The following is a 20,747-nucleotide window of genomic DNA, read 5'->3' on the forward strand; positions in this document are numbered from 1 at the left end:
TGTTGTGTAATAAACTCTGGATTACTGAATTTGGAATTCTGTCATCCATTTAATGTTTAATATTGCTCATTAATGGGCTATTTTTAGTGCTTTTACTTGTTTTACATTAAAGAATGTTAAATATTGCACTTAACAGCAATTACAAAGCAATTACTTGGTATTGTTTAACTCTGAAACATGAAATATGGAGATATCTGCTTTTGCAAAAAAACAACTGTTGGAGTTATCTGCTTTTGCTAAAAAACAAACTTTAATATATATAAAAAAACATATTTTTAATGAACTGTAATTTTGTAAGTTACCTGTATTTTTTTGAGTTATCATTACTTAATCAAAACAACCTAACTGCAGTTTGATTGATATTATTTGGAATGCACAATAAAAAAACATGATTTGTGAGTTATCTGTTTTTGCAAATAAACTCTTCATTTTAAGTCTGTTTTGCTGCAATATGAAAAAAACCCTGCAAAACACGCCGGCGCGTTTTCAGACCTCAGAGTGTTAAAGGCGCTCGAGTCTCGACCGTGCATCTAGAGCACCAGACGACGCGCAGGGTTGCCATGGCAACGCGCGCTGTCAGCCAGCAGCTCGACGGTACACGGCTCGCTGAATGCTCAAGCCCTTACGAGAAAGGCAAGACAAACAACGCGCCGACGTGGGCATATTCTCATAAGAGAATATGAACCACCCACAAACACAGTCTCAGCACGCTAAGCAGACATGAGAGAAAGTGATTGTGGCCATCAGTGAGGATAGGAAACGACCGCCTCCAGAAACGCACAGACAGAATGACGTCTTGAAAAAGACGCAGTGTCTGTCTGTGAAGCTCTTTTAGAAGGGGAAGAGTCAGCTCTCTCATGCTGAAGCACACAGGGAGTGACGCGATGTGTTCAGGTACACCACTCCCCGAACACACCAGGAGGAACCGGCCCAAATCGCAACAGACAACTGCGTTTTAAATGGGATTTCAGTTGCTGTTAAAACAGCAGTTGAGAGGTTAAGCTCAGACTCGCCGGGAAGCTCGCGACCTCGCTGTTGTGCCTTAATGCCAACACAAACAGACGCTGAATCTCCAAGGCTGTTTAGTTTCACTCTTGTGAAGTCTGAAGCTGGACACCCACTGTTGGCTCCGAAGCGAAAGACAGAGCGCGATTGCATCTGCTTCCTATTTATATACACCTGACGGAGGCGGTGCGCATTATGCAAATATTGCACGCCAATTCCATTGGCTTGTTTTAGTTCACTCGAAGCAGATCGAAGTGCTCGAAGCCCAATTTGTCGTCACTACTGACGTACGTCGAACGTGACCGACTGAAAAGGAACTTTGGATACCCGGCCAACTAGCAGTCTGGCTCGTCCGTCAACGCCTGACCCAGTCATTTTTTGGATGAAAAAATAGTCAAACCGCCTCAGTAAGGTCCTCCATGGGAACTACAGATTCATGCTCACTATCCTCGGATTCTTGTGACACAGGTACTGAAACTCCCTTCAGAGAAGAATTTGCGATGGGATCCAGATTGCGGACGAACTTTTCAACCTCCGCCGGTGTCTCCAAAAGTGAAACCTTCCCTCGGTGAGTGACTTTTACTACCACGGGATTAAGCAAAAAAGACGTTATTCCAAAATGGGTTAGCTTCTTCCTCACCAATGCCTTCGATCTCCTCTTGGACGCAGTTTGATTGCTGTAGTCTGGGAAGAAGAGCAACGGAGATCCATTATGAAGAATTTGTCCAATACCTCAGGCTCCATGCAGGATCGCATTCAGATCTTGATACCGCAGCATCTTGAAGATGAATGTACGAGGGGTAGATTTTTACCGCTGTATATACGGTGAGCTCTTTCGATCTCCAATACCTTGCCAGCGAGAGAGGGAATCCATTTGGAAGGTGATTTTGTATAAATCATAGAGGGTCATCTCCTTCTACACCCTCTTCAAGTCCCACTAAACGGACAGTAGACTGGCGGCTTTTGTCTTCAATTCTCGCCAACTTTTCCTGAAGGGAGTCCACTACTACCTTAATTTCCACTGTGTCTTTTTTGTGTTACGGAAAGCAGCCTGCATGTTGTCAAAGTTGTTTCTTATCAGACGAACATCCTCTTCCAAGTCTATCCATGATCAAGGTGAATTCTTCCTTAAACAGTTCCCTGACGAAGCTGAGGTGCATCTTTAGCTCATCTGCAACAATGGGGCAAAGATCCCCCTCAGGAATGTTAGGATCTTTAACTCATTTTTCTCTGGAGAAGCCAACGTTAATTGATGTTTTGCCATCCTCATTTGTTGCACCGTGAGTAGAGCAACCAAATCTAACCAAGTGTTGAAGGTTTAACTGAGAACAAGTACATAAGGGATACCGAGTCAGGGAGCAATCAAACTACACCGCTATTATTACCCGTGGGGCATGTGATCCCCCTGCATGTGTTTTTGACCCTGGACTGTTTCTTTGTTTGATGATCGTTTGCTGCCTGCCTTGACCATAGACTGTGTTTGGATTACTCTTTTGCCTTGCCTTTCCTGTATCTGTTTGCTGGTGTTTGACCTACTGCCTGTATGACTACGCTCTTCTGTAATAAAGCCGGCATGTGGATCTCCAACTCCGTTGCCCCATCCCGTATGTTACAGAATACTCAGCCAAACCAAGATCCAGCGGCTTTTATGAGCGTTTCCAGCCACAACACGGATCCAGCAGTACGTCTTGTCCGCCTATGTCAAGGTAATTGTACCCTCGAGGACCACATCCAAAATTTCTGGACATTGCACATTTATCTGACTTGCCTGACTTTGCTCTCATTAACACTCTGGAGTCGGGAAACGCGCCGGCGCATTTTGCAGGATTTTTTCACATTGAAGCAAAACAGACTTAAAATACTCTGTCATTTTTTGCCATAGAGACATAAGTAATATATCAATTGAAACTATAGTTTGTCTTCTTTTGTTTGTGTAAAAACAAAATGTTGTGCTTTTTGCAAAATAAGGAAAACTAACATGATGCTTGATCTCTTGTCTCGAAGTCCAATCTGATAGCTCTCAGAAAATGAACTGTAACTTAGTGAATACTAATGACACATAAATAAGACTTATGTCTAAAGAAACATTGAAATGACAGGTTTTAAATCGTAAGTCAATTTTTGGATTTTGCTCTACTGTTAACTGGCTCTTTTTCTACTGTGGGGGTCGTGGAGGAATGCAACATTACTTCTGTGCTTTTAATGGTGGCTGCACTAGAACCCACTCACAAAATGGCGGCCATCACAACACCAAAACAAGTCACAGTTGATCTTCATGAGCCAAATCAAGTCACAGTTGATCTTCCTAAGCCAAGTCAAGTCACAGTTGATCTTCCTAAGCCAAGTCAAGTCACAGTTGATGTTCCTGAGCCAAGTCAAGTCACAGCTGATCTTCCTGAGCCCAGTCAAGTCACAGTTGATCTTCGTGAGCCAAGTCAAGTCACAGCTGATATTCGTGAACCTCGTCACATCTCAGCAGACCTTCCAGAGCCTCGTCACGTCTCAGCAGACCTTCCAGAGTCACGTCACGTCTCCGCTGATCATCCAGAGTCATGTCACGTCTCCGCTGATCGCCCAGAGTCACGTCACGTCTCTGCTAATTGTCCAGAGTCATGTCACTTCTCCGCTGATCTTCCAGAGTCATGACACGTTTCCGCTGATCGTCCAGAGTCATGTCAAGTCTCCGCTGATTGTCCGGAGTCACATCACGTCTCCGCTGATCGTCCAGAGTCACATCACGTCTCTGCTGATCGTCCAGAGTCACGTCACATCTCCGCTGATCGTCCAGAGTCACGTCACGTCTCTGCTGATCTTTCAGAGCCTTGCAACATTATGTCTGACACCCCAGAGTTACGTCTTGTTGCAATTGTCATACCACAACCCTCCTCTGTTCTGTTGGGGGAACCCGTCATCAAACATCAGAGGTTGGCATCCAGCGTGGAGGATCCACCGCTGGTGTCAGTTCAAACCACTGATTTCGCCAAACTATTTAATTTCAGTCCTTCTGTTTCTGAACTGAGTCCCCTGTCTGCAGCGCTCCTCATAATGGGGGTAGCCTTATGGTGTACCTGGGCCACATACATCACCGCTGAATCTCCAGAGGTGGCGGCATATGCTGCAGAACCTCATGAAGTGGCGGTGCTTGCTTCAGCTACATGCACGGTGGTGGCGTCCAGCGACACGCTCTCATCCTGCCCTGTCCTGTCACGGCTAAGGAGGCCGTCTATGAACTTTTGCCTTGTCCAGTCACACCTAAGGTGGCTGTCTGTCCCAGGTGAAAAGAAAGTACACTTCTATAATGCACTTATAGTGCTCTATTTTCGCGCACTCATTTTGTACTTAATATACTAAAAATTCTTCTTTAGTACTACTTAAGATAATCTTAAGAACACCTAAGTGTAGTCCAGTTCCAGAGCCCGCTCCAGTCCATGAGCCACTCCAGAGTTTGCCGTGGTCCCAGAACCCAGCCTTGTGGGCTATGGTCTGCCTATGGTCTGCCTGGACATGACCACAGAAGTCGTCCCTGAGTTTCACATCTACCTTGACACGACCACAGAGGTCGTCCCGGAATTTCCCGTCTACCTTGAGATGACTATGGAGGTGGTCTCTGACTTTCCTGTCTGCCTCGACATGACCATAGAGGTTGTACCAGAACTGTCCGTTTGTCCCAAAGCAACCACAGAGGTTGTTGCTGAACTGTCTGCTCCCCTCTACATGACCAGAGAGGACCTTCCAGTCAGAGCCCTGGAGGGCTTTTCTGAGCTCCCTGCCTGTACTGTCATGGCCCTAGTGGCCTATATTAACCTCTCTGTGCTACATGTTTCAGTTTCTCCTGTTCAGTTATGTTGGTTCCCAGTGTTATCTGAACTGCTTTGGTGGTCATCTGCTCTGCCTTGGGGGTCTTCAAGCCCATCTCAACTTCTTTGGTGGTCATCTGCTCTGCCGAGGGGGTCTTCAAGCCCAGCTGATCTACTGTGGTGATCATCTGCTCCGCAATGCGGGTCTTCAAGACCATCTTAACTGCTTTGGTGGTCATCCGCCGTGGGGGTCATCAGGCCCATCTGAACTGCTTTGGTGGTCGCCTGCTCTGTTGTGGGGGTCTTCAAGCCCATCTGAACTGCTTTGGTGGTCATCTGCTCCGCTGTGGGGGTCTTCAAGCCCATCTGATTGGTGGTCGTCTGCTCTGTCGTGGGGATCTTCAAGCCCATCTGAACTGCATTGGTGGTCATCTGCTCCGCTGTGGGGGTCTTCAAGCCCATATGAACTGCATTGGTGGTCGTATGCTCTGCTGTGGGGGTCTTCAAGTCTGTTGTTCTGGTCATCTGTCCAGCCTTTTCGCCCTGGTCGTCTGCCCTTTTTTAGTTTTCAGGATGTCTTCCTTTCCATGGACCTGGCCCTCCATTCCACCCCCTGTTCCATCCCCGCTCAACCTCCCTCCAAGATTTAGGAGGGGGGGGGCGGGGGTTCTGTCATGTTTCCGCCCACTGCTGCTTCCTTCCACTCCCCACCAGAGGTCTGTTCAGACTTTTTCATTGCACACAGCAGTCACTTCACTTTGGATTACATTTACCGCAATTCCCCAACTAGGTACTAATCACATACCTGTTTCCCATCAGTGACTCTGTATAAGCTGCACTCAGACACACACACATTGCTGAGTATTGTTTAGCCTTGTTTTGACCTTGTCTCCGTGTTCCTTGCCCTGCCTGTGTTTTTGACCCTGGACTGTTTCTTTGTTTGATGATCGTTTGCTGCTTGCATTGACCATAGCCTGTGTTTGGATTACTCTTTTGCCTTGCATTTCCTGTATCTGTTTGCTGGTGTTTGACCTACTGTCTGTACGACTACGCTCTCCTGTAATAATCCCCAACTTCATTGCCCCGTCCCGTATGTTACAACACAGCCCTGAAGTATCAGCAGAGATCAAGTCAACTAGATCATCCATTGTGAAGGCCTCATCGACATGACAGCCAGTAGCACAGTTCCACAACAAACCGTCCATACCGGCGTGATGAATACGATCCTCAACTGGATGGAACTGAAATAAATACTTTGATTGTTGCGATTCTATCAGACTTATGATAGCAACCTGATTCGTAACAAACCACTGTTCGCCAGAGTAGAACTGGCCCCCCAACTAAGCCTGGCTTCTCCCAAGGTTTTTTTCTCCATTTTAACACCTATTTGCCACTTGTTTGCCACCTGATGTCACCTATTGGCGTTTGGGTTCCTTGCCGCTGTCGCCTTTGGCTTGCTTAGTTGGGGACACTTGACATTTGATATTCAATAGTATTCTTGACATTTATTCAACAGTGCTTCTGATCTGCCTGCATTGACACTATTCTTTAAGAGAAAGAATTATGTACCAGTTATCAATGTAAAGCTGCTTTGACACAATCTGCATTGCAAAAAGCGCTGTATAAATAAAGGTGACTTGACTTACAGTATAAAACGCAAAAAGAGGTGATGAAGGAGACTGGGGTCCAAGACATCACATTAAAAGGGTTTTTGAACACAAAACATAGGGCTCAGACCAGAATTCTTATGAATTTTTTAAGAGAAACAGGGATTTTTGATTTGAATATGTATAGGGGTATTAAGGAAGCTAGTCGTATAAATAGTATTATTGTAGGTCAGGGAAGAAGTGTGTGTAATGTGTGTATGGTATGTGTGAACAGGGGAGAATGGGGGAAGGTGGATGAGTAATCTGTATTTTCTGATCCACACTCTGGAACAGAGGGGGCGGTAATGCACCAAAATGCTGGATGCCAACCACCGTAAAACAAGAAGAAGTAGAAGAAGAAGACACGTTGCTGAGTATTGTTTTGGCTTTCATTTATATCTTGTGTATTTCCTCGTTGTTGGCCTATTTCCTAGTAGATGTCTTTCTGTGTTCTGCCTTGCCTATCTGTGTTTTTGACCCTGGACTCACTCCTTGTTTTGCTCGTTTGCTGCCTGCCCTGACCATTGTCGGTATTTTTGACTACTCCTTGCCTTGCCCCTTGCCTCCTGTTTGCTGGTGTTTGACCTCCTGCCTGTTTGACTTCGCTCTTTTTTTAATAAAGCTTGCTTTTGGATCTACCACCCTTTTGACTCGATCGCCAACATTACAATGGGGGTAGGATTGTAGCTAAATTCCAAATAAATAGATTATGATCCACAAATAAATGTAAAGGTATTCACAAAAAAAATAATCGTATTCACAAATGAATATAATGAGATCCACATAATATATGTTAGGAGTTTCACAAAAATTAATTGAATTCTCAAATAATTAAAATGAGATTTGCTAATAAAAAACATTCACAAATATGTTTTTATGTCACAAGCACAACTCTGCCTGCATTTATTTGTAAATCACCACCTGTACATTTGTAAATTGCTTTTTGAGCATTTGTGGATCGCTGCACGCATTTGTGGATCTCTTCCTGCGCATTTGTGAATCACCTCACGCATTTGTGGATTCTGAAACAATTCTAAGGTCATGACTGCAGACAAATCGACAAATAGGTCAACTCCACCCACCGACTACTCAAGCCAATCAGATAACAGCCACGTTGCGCTGACCAATTGCAGCACACTTTCGCTACAACCAATCAAGTTTTGCTTTACAATCGGGGGCGTTCTCATCCTGCATTGGCTTAGAAAGGAAGTAGAGGGTTCTTAAACAATGGTACAGTAAAAACAGGTTTATAATTAATATTTCGTAAGACCATTAGACTGTGTGTCAAGCTCAGCCAAACTATTACAGGGAGTGCAGAATTATTAGGCAAGTTGATTTTGTGATCATATTTTTTTTCCAAGCACATTTTACCAATTCCAATCCACATCAATCTTAATAACTACTATTAATATTGTTTTTAATCATTTATAAGTGATATATAGTTGTTCATGAAGGCTTGAAATGAAGAATGCCCTATATTCAGGTGTGCAGAATTATTAGGCAGGTTTTCTTTTACAGATAAAATGAGCCAAAAAAGAGATTTAACTCAGACATAAAAGTCAAAAATTATTAAATACTCATGAGAAGGACGCAATACTAATGTAATACTAGAAATTGCAAAGTTAAAGCATGACCATTGGACAGTGAAATGCTCATTGGGTCAGCGGGGTCATACAAAAACAGCTGGAGAAGAAAAGACACGTTAACTGCAAAATAATTAAGAATTAAGGTGAAGAATTAAGTGTGAAACCATCAGGAACCCTTTAGTCTCCAGCGCCACCATTTCCCAGTACTGAAACCTACCTGTCAGGATCTCAGAGACTTAGGTTAGGCTGTCTGTCTATAAGGCCTATAAAAACCCAGTCTTCATGTACTTTATAACACTTCAGCTTGTGATTCTTATTAAGAGCAGGTCGCTTTTTAGGATTCTTCACCTAACCTAAGTCTCTGAGATCCTGACACCTCACACTTCTGAAGACTCCAGGTAGGTTTCAGTACTGGGAAATGGTGGCGCTGGAGACTAAAGGGTTCCTGATGGTTTCACACTTAATTCTTCACCTTAATTCTTAATTATTTTGCAGTTAACGTGTCTTTTCTTCTCCAGCTGTTTTTGTATGACCCCGCTGACCCAATGAGCATTTCACTGTCCAATGGTCATGCTTTAACTTTGCAATTTCTAGTATTACATTAGTATTGCGTCCTTCTCATGAGTATTTAATAATTTTTGACTTTTATGTCTGAGTTAAATCTCTTTTTTGGCTCATTTTATCTGTAAAAGAAACCCTGCCTAATTATTCTGCACACCTGAATATAGGGCATTTTTCATTTCCAGCCTTCATGAACAATTATATATCACTTATAAATGATTAAAAACAATATTAATAGTAGTTATTAAGATTGATGTGGATTGGAATTGGTAAAATGTGCTTGGAAAAAAAAATATGATCAGAAAATCAACTTGCCTAATAATTCTGCACTCCCTGTATATTTTATCAGGGCGGGCTCTAGGCATGGGCAGGGGGGGGGCTGAGCCAACCCAAATGCCTGCCTTGCCCACCCAATCAGAATTTAGGTACAGATAGTGTAAATTGATTTGTGCATTTATTAAAAACACTGAAGTGGGCAGTGTGTTTATAAGTTTGACGAAGGGCTGTAGAATACCCAATCAATAAAAAAAATAACAAGAAAATTGCAGTAAGCTATTTTTCTTTTCTTAGCTGCAAGTATACGGCGAGGTGTGTTATACACTCATGCACTTCGGTGTGTAGAGGAAAAGCAGAGGCTGACAATCACACAAGCCAAATGTGAGTGCTAAGGTGCGAATCACGGGGTGTTATTGCCTAAATTACTTGTAAATATTAATATATACATTTACAGCTCTGATTGATTTTAAAGTATCATTTGGCTGCTGGCGCATACTAAAATGGGTCATATGAGCAGGGGCATTCTACAGAAACGTCCACTTTTCTGTCCCTTTTACAGAAATATTACTTGAAAAACACTTTAGGTGTCACGATCACCGTCTGCCCCATGTCTAGTTCCGGACTCCATTTCCCATCATTCCCCTCACCAGTCACATGTTCACTCTACACCAATCACCTGTCGCCACATACAGCCATGCACACACTCCTCACTAATCACCACACCCAGCTGCAGCTTGTTACCTGGACTATAAAGGACTTCCACTCACACCACCTCACCGCGAAGTCTTGTTTCCCCAGTGTACAATTCCGAGCGTTTATATCTTGTCTGCCTTTCTGTTACCGTTGTTGCCTGTTCCTGTCTCTTGACCCGTTGCTGCCTGTCCTGACCCTTGCCTGGTACACCGTTCTGTGTATGATATCTGCCTGCCTCGATCTACTGCCTGTTCCCTGACTACGATTCTGCCTGTTCCTTACTGTTCCTGTTTGTTCCTGTTTTGACCCTGCCTGTACGACCACTCTACTCTAATAAAATGCTGCATATGGATCCCTGCCTGAGTCTCCATTCGTTACAGAAGACTTCGCCACCACTAAAATCCAGCAGCTTCCCCGGAGAGCATCTGCATGGTATGGACACTACTCAACTGTTGCTGTGGAGTACGCAGGGTACACGTTCTCTGGAGGAATATATTGGTGAATATCTGGACATTGCTTACTATTCTGATCTGCCTGACTGTGCATTAATAGACTTTTTCTGTGATGGCGTTAACCAGCCACTCCAGAACAAACTACGTCAAGGAGGACCGCGTTCATCACTCAGTAACTTTATGGATTTTGCTTTAGTGACTATTGGCTCTCCGTTGACTGTGGGTGTCGCGGAGGAATGCGACTCCTCGCCTGGTTGTGTAATGGCCGCCGCACCAGATGACACACACAAAATGGCGGTCACCACTATAACAACACCAAGTCAGGTCAGCACTACTTACCTTGAACCTAGTCATGTCTCCGCTGATCGCCCAGAGCCACGTCACGCCTTCGCTGATCGCCCAGAGCCACGTCACGCCTTCGCTGATCGCCCAGAGCAACGCCACGCCTTCGCTGATCGCCCAGAGCAACGTCACGCCTTCGCTGATCGCCCAGAGCAACGTCACGTCGCCGCTGATCGCCCAGAGTCACTTCACGTCTCTAGATCAGTCCAGGAGCAGAGAGGGTTGCGTTCCAGTGTGACTGATCCACCGCTGATTTCAGCACGAGCGGCTGGCATTCCTAAGTCTCCGCCAGCCGCCTCGCTCTCAAGTCAGCCGGCCGCCTCGCTCTCAAGTCAGCCGGCCGCCACGCTCTCAAGCCCGGTGGCCGCTTCGCTCTCAAGCCCAGTGGCCGCTTCGCTCTCAAGCCCGGTGGCCGCTTCGCTCTCAAGCCTGCCGGGCGCTTCGCACTCAAGCCAGCCGGTTGCAACGCTCTCAAGTTTGCCGGTTGCAGCGCTCTCAAGTTCGCCGGACGCAACGCTCTCAAGCTCGCCGGACGCAACGCTCTCAAGCTCGCCGGACGCAACGCTCTCAAGCTCGCCTGTTGCAACGCTCTCAAGCTCGCCTGTTGCAACGCACTCAATCGCCCTGGACGCGATGGACAAGATGGCTGCTTTGCCAGTGCCTACGGGCAAGATGGCCGCCCCTTTGGTGCTCACGGATGTGAGGGGCGTTCCAGCCATTGAGTCCGCTCCAGAACCCGCTTCAGCCAGTAAGTCTGCCCCTGAACACGTTCCAACCGGTGAACCATCGCCTCATCCTCGGAAGAGGAGGAGGAGGAGGGGGAGGAAGGCTCATTCTATTCTTCCCCTTCTTACACCCAAGCTCCTCGCTCTGCCGGCGCCACCTGTGCTTCTTGCCCTGCCGGCGCCACCTGTGCTTCTTGCCCTGCCGGCGCCACCAGTGCTTCTTGCCCTGCCGGCGCCACCAGTGCTTCTTGCCCTGCCGGCGCCATCCACGCTTCCAGCCCTGCCGGCGCCATCCACGCTTCCAGCCCTGCCAGCGCCGCTTAAACTCCTTGCGCTGCCAGCGCCACTCAGGAGTCTTGCCCTGACGGCTTCACCCACACGCCTGGCCCTGCTGCCGCCACCCGAACTCCTTGCCCACGAACCTGCGACGGGCCCCGCTGAAATCCCCAAGAACTTTTTTTGGGGGGGCAGTATACCTAGGGGTGGGGAGTTTGTGGGTGGGAACCCTGCACGGCCGCGGTCATCAGCGGCCCCTGAACTTCCCAGACCACCTGACCCGCCGTGGTCGCCAGAGACTCTTGACCTACCATGGCCGCCCAAGCCGCCTTACCTGCCGTGGCTGCCCGAGCCGCCTGACCTGCCGTGGCTGCCCGAGCCGCCTGACCTGCCGTGGCTGCCCAAGTCATCTGACCTGCCGTGGCTGCTCAAGGTCCCGGACCCGCCATGGCTGACCGAGGCTCCTGATCCGCCGTGGCTGCCCGAGGTGCCTGACCCTCCATGGTTGCCCAAGCTCCTGGAATCTGCACTGGAGATCCGTTCCCGTTCCCCATCAGATCTCCAATGCACCCACCCCCCCTCCCTTATTGGTGTCCTCTACGGCGCGAGGACGCGCCTTCCGGGAGGGGGGCGCTATGTCACGATCACCGTCTGCCCATGTCTAGTTCCGGACTCCTTTTTTCCCATCATTCCCCTCACCAGTCACATGTTCACTCTACACCAATCACCTGTCGCCACATACAGCCATGCACACACTCCTCACTAATCACCACACCCAGCTGCAGCTTGTTACCTGGACTATAAAGGACTTCCACTCACACCACCTCACCGCGAAGTCTTGTTTCCCCAGTGTACAATTCCGAGCGTTTATATCTTGTCTGCCTTTCTGTTACCGTTGTTGCCTGTTCCTGTCTCTTGACCCGTTGCTGCCTGTCCTGACCCTTGCCTGGTACACCGTTCTGTGTATGATATCCGCCTGCCTCGATTTACTGCCTGTTCCCTGACTACGATTCTGCCTGTTCCTTACTGTTCCTGTTTGTTCCTGTTTTGACCCTGCCTGTACGACCACTCTACTCTAATAAAATGCTGCATATGGATCCCTGCCTGAGTCTCCATTCGTTACATTAGGATCACAATTTTTTATATTTTAATATGAAACAATATGTTATTTGAACAATTAAACCTTCTTGAGCCATCAATGTGGCAATATTTGTTTTTTTTAATTAATTATACAAATTCCAAGCACCACAGAAGTGCTCGTCCCCACAGTCATGTAGGAAAATTGCTTTATTTTGAGCTCAGAAACAGGTTTTTCTACCATTTCAAATACAATAATGTATGCATAACTATCAAATATATAATGTAAATGACATAAAAAGCTAATTCTGAAAAAAATATTATAAAATTTTTAATGAATGTAGTGGTCCCCTGGAGTTACCTTTAACAAAAATCTCTTATTCTGAAATAAAAAAATCAAACTGATAATCACTTGACTTCCTTTTTCCTATTTTCTGAAGATCAATGAAGAAAGGCCAATGGAAAGTCCACTATCTCTAACAATAAAGTAGGTCAATACCAGTGACAACTAAAAGCTTCTTACGAAATTATGATTTTTCTAATTAAAATTTCTGATAACTGAAAAGAGAGAGATCAACTTTATTCAAAGCTATTCATTTAGTTATTTTGCTTAAATAGCACTAAGATTACATGATTTTAACTTTTCTTTCTCATTGTTAATCCTCCTTTGGGCAGTTATGGCTAAATTAAGGGTAAAGCTAAATTGAGTGCAGCTGAGAAGCAGCGACTTTACAGACAGCGTATTTTACAGACATTTTAAAATGTTGTTTATGATCTTTTACTGATCTCACTAAGTGTCAATGATAAGTCTTTGATTGTATACCAAATGTAAAAATTTAGTCCCATCTACTTAATTATAGTTGAAGAATAAGGATCTTTGGACTTATTGTCACGATCATTACTGGGAGTGCCCTTGTCTGCCACCAGAGGGTACTCCAACCCTGACTGTTTACATCCTGGACTTTGGTTTTCACCCCACGAACTACATTACCCATAACTCACCTCCTGGTACTCATTATCCTTGTTTCATTGCACCCAGCTGTTTTGTGTTTGTTCAATTAGTGTCTGTCTATTTATACCTGGTTTGTCTCTGCTTTTATCATGGTGTCTTCATTCATGTTGCCTGAGTCTCTGTTTTGGTTTGCTTTTTGTTGTGTTCCTGTTATTATTTTGTTTGGACTGTCTACCTGGATTTTTTCACTATTGACTGGTTTATGGATTACGTTTCTGGATTTCCCCAATAAATACCTGCAATTGGACCTACCCTGTTTGTCTTTGTGTGTGCCGTGACAGAAGACACCATCATTTTAGGATCCAGCAGGATGGGGATTTGGATCACTCCTCCAGCCACGGTGAGGGAGCGGATGGCTCTTGTTCGGGCGGTGCTGGCTATGCGACAGGAGGGGAGAGAGATAGGGTGTTTTGCCCAGTTTTTCTGGACATTTTCAAGAGGGCTGCAGTATAATGATGAGGCGTTAAAAGGGGTTTTTAATGTATGCCTTGATGACCCTCTGCCCCAGTGTGAGTTGGAGGGGCTCCAGACCCTGGATTTTTGGGGTTTTACCCATTATCTCTCCCGCAGAAACCGTGGGCCAACTCATGCTCAGCCAGAGGCCGCTCTTGCCCGTGAGTCCGCCCCAGAGCCTGCTCTAGCCCGTGAGTTCACTCCAGAGTCTACAGAGGAGGTGGGCACAGGTTCAGTGCTGCACTCACGTAAGAGGAGGAAGAGGAGGAGGAAGGCTTCCGTCATCCCTCAAGGCCTGGAGGCCTTCCCGGAGTCCGCTCCAGCCAGTGAGTCCACTACAGAGCCCGCTCCAGCCAGTGAGCCCGCTCCAGTCAGTTAGTCCACTTCAGAGTCCATTCCAGTCAGTGAGTCCACTCCAGAGCCCGCTCCAGTTAGTGAGTCCACTCCAGTCAGTGAGTTCACTCCAGAGCCCGCTCCAGTCAGTGAGTTCACTCCAGAGCCCGCTCCAGTCAGTGAGTCCACTCCAGAGCCTGCTCCAGTCAGTGAGTCCACTCCAGAGCCCGCTCCAGTCAGTGAGTCCACTCCAGAGCCCGCTCCAGTCAGTGAGTCCACTCCAGAGCCCGCTCCAGTCAGTGAGTCCACTCCAGAGCCCGCTCCAGTCAGTGAGTCCACTCCAGAGCCCGCTCCAGTCAGTGAGTCCACCCCAGACCCCGCTCCAGTTAGTGAGTCCACTCCAGTCAGTGAGTCCACTCCAGAGCCCGCCTCAGTCAGTGAGTCCACTCCAGAGCCCGCTCCAGTCAGTGAGTCCACTCCAGAGCCCGCTCCAGTCAGTGAGTCCACTCCAGAGCCCGCCTCAGTCAGTGAGTCCACTCCAGAGCCCGTTCCTGCCAGTAAGTTCACTCCAGTCAGTGAGTCCACTCCAGAGCCTGCTCCAGTCAGTGAGTCCACTCCAGAGCCCGTTCCAGTTAGTGAGTCCACTCCAGTCAGTGAATCCTCTCCAGAGCCCGCTCCAGTCAGTGAGTCCACTCCAGAGCCCGCTCCAGTCAGTGAATCCACTCCAGAGCCCGCTTTAGTTATGAGTCCACTTCAGAGCCTGCTTCAGTCAGTGAGTCCGCTCCAGTCAGTGAGTCCGCTCCAGCCAGTGTGTCTGCTCCATCCAGTGAGTCTACTACAGAGTCCGCTCCAGCCAGTGAGTCCGCTCCAGTACGGCATGCTCTCCCTATCAGTCCGGTGATGGCCAAGAGGGCTGTCCTCACGTTCTATGTTTTGGCAGTCTTGCGTGCCTGGAGGATGCTCTCAGAACAGCCCCAGCCTGAGCACGCTGCCGTCCCAGAGCAGCCCCAGCCTGAGCACGCTGCCGTCCCAGAGCAGCCCCAGCCTGAGCACGCTGCCGTCCCAGAGCAGCCCCAGCCTGAGCGCGCTGCCGTCCCAGAGCAGCCCCAGCCTGAGCGCGCTGCCGTCCCAGAGCAGCCCCAGCCTGAGCGCGCTGCCGTCCCAGAGCAGCCCCAGCCTGAGCCCGCTGCCGTCCCAGAGCAGCCCCAGCCTGAGCGCGCTGCCGTCCCAGAGCAGCCCCAGCCTGAGCGCGCTGCCGTCCCAGAGCAGCCCCAGCCTGAGCGCGCTGCCGTCCCAGAGCAGCCCCAGCCTGAGCACGCTGCCGTCCCAGAGCAGCCCCAGCCTGAGCACGCTGCCGTCCCAGAGCAGCCCCAGCCTGAGCACGCTGCCGTCCCAGAGCAGCCCCAGCCTGAGCACGCAGCCGTCCCAGAGCTGCTCCAGCCTGAACACGTTGCCGTCCCTGAGCAGCTCCATTTCGAACACGTTGCCGTCCCTGAGCAGCTCCATTTCGAACACGTTGCCGTCTCAGAGCAGTTCCAGTCTGAGCCCGCTGCCGTCCCTGAGTCCTCCGCTCTCCCTGATACGGCCAAGGAGGCCGTCACCGAGCTGGCCGCTCTCCCTGATACGGCCACGGAGACCATCACCGAGCTGGCCACTCTCCCTGATACGGCCACGGAGGCCGTCACCGAGCTGGCCACTCTCCCTGATACGGCCACGGAGGTCGTCACCGAGCGGCCCGCTCTCCCTGATACGGCCACGGAGGTCGTCACCGAGCTGCCCGCTCCCCCTGATACGGCCACGGAGGTCGTCACCGAGCTGCCCGCTCTCCCTGATACGGCCACGGAGGTTGTCACCGAGCGGCCCGCTCTCCCTAATATGGCCACGGAGCACCCTTGGTCTGTCCTGCCGCCACCGCCCAGATCTTCTGTCCTGCCGCCGTCATCCAAGCCTTCTGCCCTGCCGCCGCCGCCCAGGCTTTCTGCCCTGCCGCCACTGCCCAGGCCGTCTGAACCGCTGGAATCTGCCTGGTCAGTTCCTCCAGCGCCACCCTGGCAATCAGCCAGGATTCCAGACCCACTGGAACCAGCCTGGTCAGTTCCTCCAGCGCCACTCTGGCACTCAGCCAGGATTCCAGACCCGCTGGAACCAGCCTGGTCAGTTCCTCCAGTACCACTCTGGCTTTCAGTGGGGCGCCCTGGATCTGGCCCGCCATCCCTCCCCCTGATCCTCCTCCGGTCCACCTCCCTCCTGAGTGTTTGTGTTTTTGTTTTTATGTGTCTGGTGGAGCGTCTGGTAGCCGCTCCTTTGAGGGGAGGTAATGTCACGATCATTACTGGGAGTGCCCTTGTCTGCCACCAGAGGGTACTCCAACCCTGACTGTTTACATCCTGGACTTTGGTTTTCACCCCACGAACTACATTACCCATAACTCACCTCCTGGTACTCATTATCCTTGTTTCATTGCACCCAGCTGTTTTGTGTTTGTTCAATTAGTGTCTATTTATACCTGGTTTGTCTCTGCTTTTATCATGGTGTCTTCATTCATGTTGCCTGAGTCTCTGCTTTGGTTTGCTTTTTGTTGTGTTCCTGTTATTTTGTTTGGACTGTCTACCTGGATTTTTTGACTATTGACTGGTTTATGGATTACGTTTCTGGATTTCCCCAATAAATACCTGCAATTGGACCTACCCTGTTTGTCTTCGTGTGTGCCGTGACACTTATGTATTCATTGTGTTACTGTTTTTTTTTTTTTTTGTCACATTAAATGTGTCATATGTCACATGATAATAATTTTACATTCATTGAATTCTGCTACACTCAAGAATTAAGATATAAAGGATTGCATCATTACTTGTTTATAACTGTTTTTCAAATATTTTCATTGTTATAGCAAATACTTGCGCAATTGAATTAACATCATTCAATCACACTTTTAACTAACCTGATTAAAATATAAAAAAAACACATAATATCCTTATTTTTAGAATTATCATTATTTTTCTGTAACTCTGACTGTGTGTGCTGAAAACATTGAGAAATAATATTTTATAAAAACATTTAAAAATGCCAGAGAAGTAAGGTAACAGCAGTGACAAAAAAAACATGCAATCTTTAAGTACAAATAAAAAAAAAATAAAAAAATGCTGTCATTTATGTGTATTCATAAAGTCAAAATGTAATATAATAATGTCGTCTAAATTTAAATGTTACATAAAGAAATACATTTTAAGACACTTTGTCATACCAAAAGTGGACTTTTCTGTAGAATGCAGTTAAAATTAATCCAACAACGTGCATTTATTGCATGGATGGAGCAAGAACATAATGTAAGTGTTTAAAATGCATATGCATTGTTCATTTGCCCTCTTTTGCTTGCTGTTAATTCTAAACTACATGTACGAGGCAAACTGTCTGCTTAAATAACAGCACTGAAGTAAGAAGAACTGTTTGTCCTTCGACTAGCCACACAGAACGCGTTTTTTTTTTTTTTTTTTGGTTAAAATTGCGAGACGCACGTCAGTGCAGGCATAGACGCCTTTTTACGGTGACCGGGAGGGGACATGTTCGGTTCACTTTAGTTTTGTCGTGGCCACGACATATAAACTCGTGGGAACGTGATAATATGTCGTGGCCAAAAGATATTAATTCGTGGGAACGTGATAATAAGTCGTGGCAACGAGATCGTTTTGTCGAGGTAACAACATCCTTATTTCGTGGCCACGCGATGTAAAGTCGTGGCCTCGAGATCATATGGTGAGGCAACAAGATATTTTTCTCGTGGCCACAAGATATTAATTCGTGGTAACGTGCGAGAGCATGAGCCTCGGTTGCCCCATGAGCCTGCGAGAGCATGAGCCTCGGTTCTCTGCGCTCGCGGCTCGCGCCCTCCCGTCTCCAGGAAGAGACAGCCCAGCCGGCCAGGAAGAGACAGCGGGGTAGAGCGACTCAGCGCCCGGAGTTGTGCGAGCTCACGTCGGCCCAGCCCCCGCGTGCCTAGCCTTCTCCCCCGAGAGAACATTCTCCCGTCATGTTCTCCCGACCACAGCAGCGTCCCTCTGCAAATGTGAGCGACCTCGTCTCGTTTGGAGGATCTGACAAAGAGCCCGATGACTCCATGTCTCTTGCGGCTTCTGAAGCGGAAGGATGGGTTGGCGAGCCGAACGAACCTGCTCCCCCGCCTCCTCTCCACTTGGCCCAGCACACTCCTTTACGCATTTCTCCCGATCGCACTGATCCCGCAGGTCATCAGGCGAGTCAGGGAAGACAGACACAGAGTCCTTCTAGTGGCCCCACTCTGGAGGAGCCAGACTTGGTCCTCAGAGCTGTTCAGGCTCTCCACGAGAGCCCCATGGCCCATTCCCCTGAGGCGGGACCTCCTCTCTCAGGCGAACAATCTGGCACCCCCAGCCAGAGCTCTGGGCTCTACACCTCTGGTCCCTCGATGGGAGCCGACTGACCTTCCCAGGGACGTACTAGAGACCATATCTCAGGCGAGAGCCCTGTCCACGAGACGCCTCTATGCCTCAACCTTGTGGTTCGTTTCTTAAGGGGTTCTAGGCGATTAAATCCTCCTCGTCCCCTTACTGTTCCCACTTGGGACCTTTCTTTGGTCCTTAGGGCTCTCAAAGGAAACCTCTTTGAGCCGCTGAGTTCAGCTGACCTCAGGCCTTTAACCCTGAAAACCGCTCTGCTACTTGCACTAGCATCGGTCAAGCGTGTTGGCGATTTGCAGGCCCTCTCTGTGAGCCCTGCGTGCCTCGAATTTGGGCCTAATGACTCTAAGGTCGTACTGAAACCTAGGCATGGCTATGTCCCCAAGGTGCTCTCTACTCCGTTTAGAGCTCAGGTCATTTCGCTCTCTGCTCTTCCTCCCTCCGCGGATGAACAGGAGCTGGAGTTACTCTGCCCTGTCAGGGCATTGAGGACCTATGTAGAGCGATCACAGCCTTTCAGGCAGTCAGATCAGCTCTTTGTCTGTTTTGGTGGCCGCACCAAAGGGTCTTCGGTCTCAAAGCAACGTCTCTCGCGTTGGATAGTCGACGTGATTAATCTCTGTTACTCCTCCCTGGACATTGAATGCCCATTAGGAGTTAGGGCCCATTCCACTAGAGGAATGGCTTCCTCCTGGGCCTGGTCTAATGGAGTTTCCATTAAAGACATCTGTGAGGCGGCCGGCTGGTCCTCGCCGTCCACTTTTGTCAGATTTTATCATCTGGACGTTCTGGCCTTACAAGCCCGGGTCCTCTCAGTGTAACCAGGCGGCCTCTTCGAGTTCCGCCTCTCGCCGATCAGGAGTTATCTCCTCTTGTAGTGTAACAAGGGTTTACGACGGCTTTGCCTTCTTTCTTGCTCTCTTGGTCCCCTCTCGGTGTCCAAAACAAGTTATGTCGTTCCCTGCCGTGGCACGGCGCGGTTGAATTCGTTCCCCATACGCAGTACGAGTGAAGTATCGAAAGGGAACGTACTCGGTTACTAACGTAACCTCGGTTCCCTGAGATGCGGAACGAGTACTGCGTTACTTGCCGTGCCACGAGGCTGCGGCTTCAGTGTCGTCGCTTCAGTCGATTGGCCTGAAATCCTATGGCAAAACGCCTGCTTATATAGCCCTTTACCCCGCCCATTTCGGCTGGAAAGTTTGCGCGCTCTCTCGCCATAGGTCGCGCAGCTATGCCGCGCCGTCATTGGTTCAACGACTTGTCTATGAGTGAACCAATGATGATGCAGTTACACTGCGATATTGAAAAAGGCTTCAGTAACAGGGAAAAAGGGAGACTTTTCCCCATACGCAGTACTCGTTCCGTATCTCAGGGAACCGAGGTTACGCTAGTAACCGGGTACGTTTTTTTACTCCAGATTAGCACTATAAGAGCCTATGCCAGGGGTCCCCAAACTACGAACCGTGACCGGCCCTCTGAACCAAAAGTGGACGAGTGATTATTTTTTTGTTCGATGCAAAGAAACGGCTGTTTGTCGCATCTGTCAAGAAACAGTGTCTGTGTTCAAAGAATACAATCTGCGCCGACACTATGAAACGAGCTATGCGAGCTTGCAGGGCCAAATGAGAGCTGACAAAGTGAAAGTTGAACCAGTCATCCGTTCGAGCTAGCTTTCAGGTAGCTAAACTAATTGCAACTAATTCAGTGACGGTGAGTTTGTCAAGAAATGTATGAATGTTGTTGCGGAGGAGGTGTGCCCCGATAGGAAAGACGTCTTAAATAGGTGAGTCTGTCCGCAAGTACCATACGAATTGAAGAAATGGGGGATTATGTATATGCCCATCTTAAGGAGAAAGTGAAAGAATTTGATTTTTTTGCATTAGCACTGGATGAGAGCAATGACGTGCAGGACACCGCACAGCTGCTAAGATTTAGCGCAAACTTTGAAGTGTCCGAGGAGCTGGCAGCCCTACAAAGTCTCAAAGGTACAACGACAGGGGAGGATATTTTTGGTAAAGTGTGCCAAACGATGGGAGAGCTGGATCTAGACTGGTCTAAGCTTGCCAGCATCACGATT

Source organism: Chanodichthys erythropterus, chromosome 2, assembly GCF_024489055.1.
Source record: "Chanodichthys erythropterus isolate Z2021 chromosome 2, ASM2448905v1, whole genome shotgun sequence".
NCBI lineage: Eukaryota > Metazoa > Chordata > Actinopteri > Cypriniformes > Xenocyprididae > Chanodichthys > Chanodichthys erythropterus.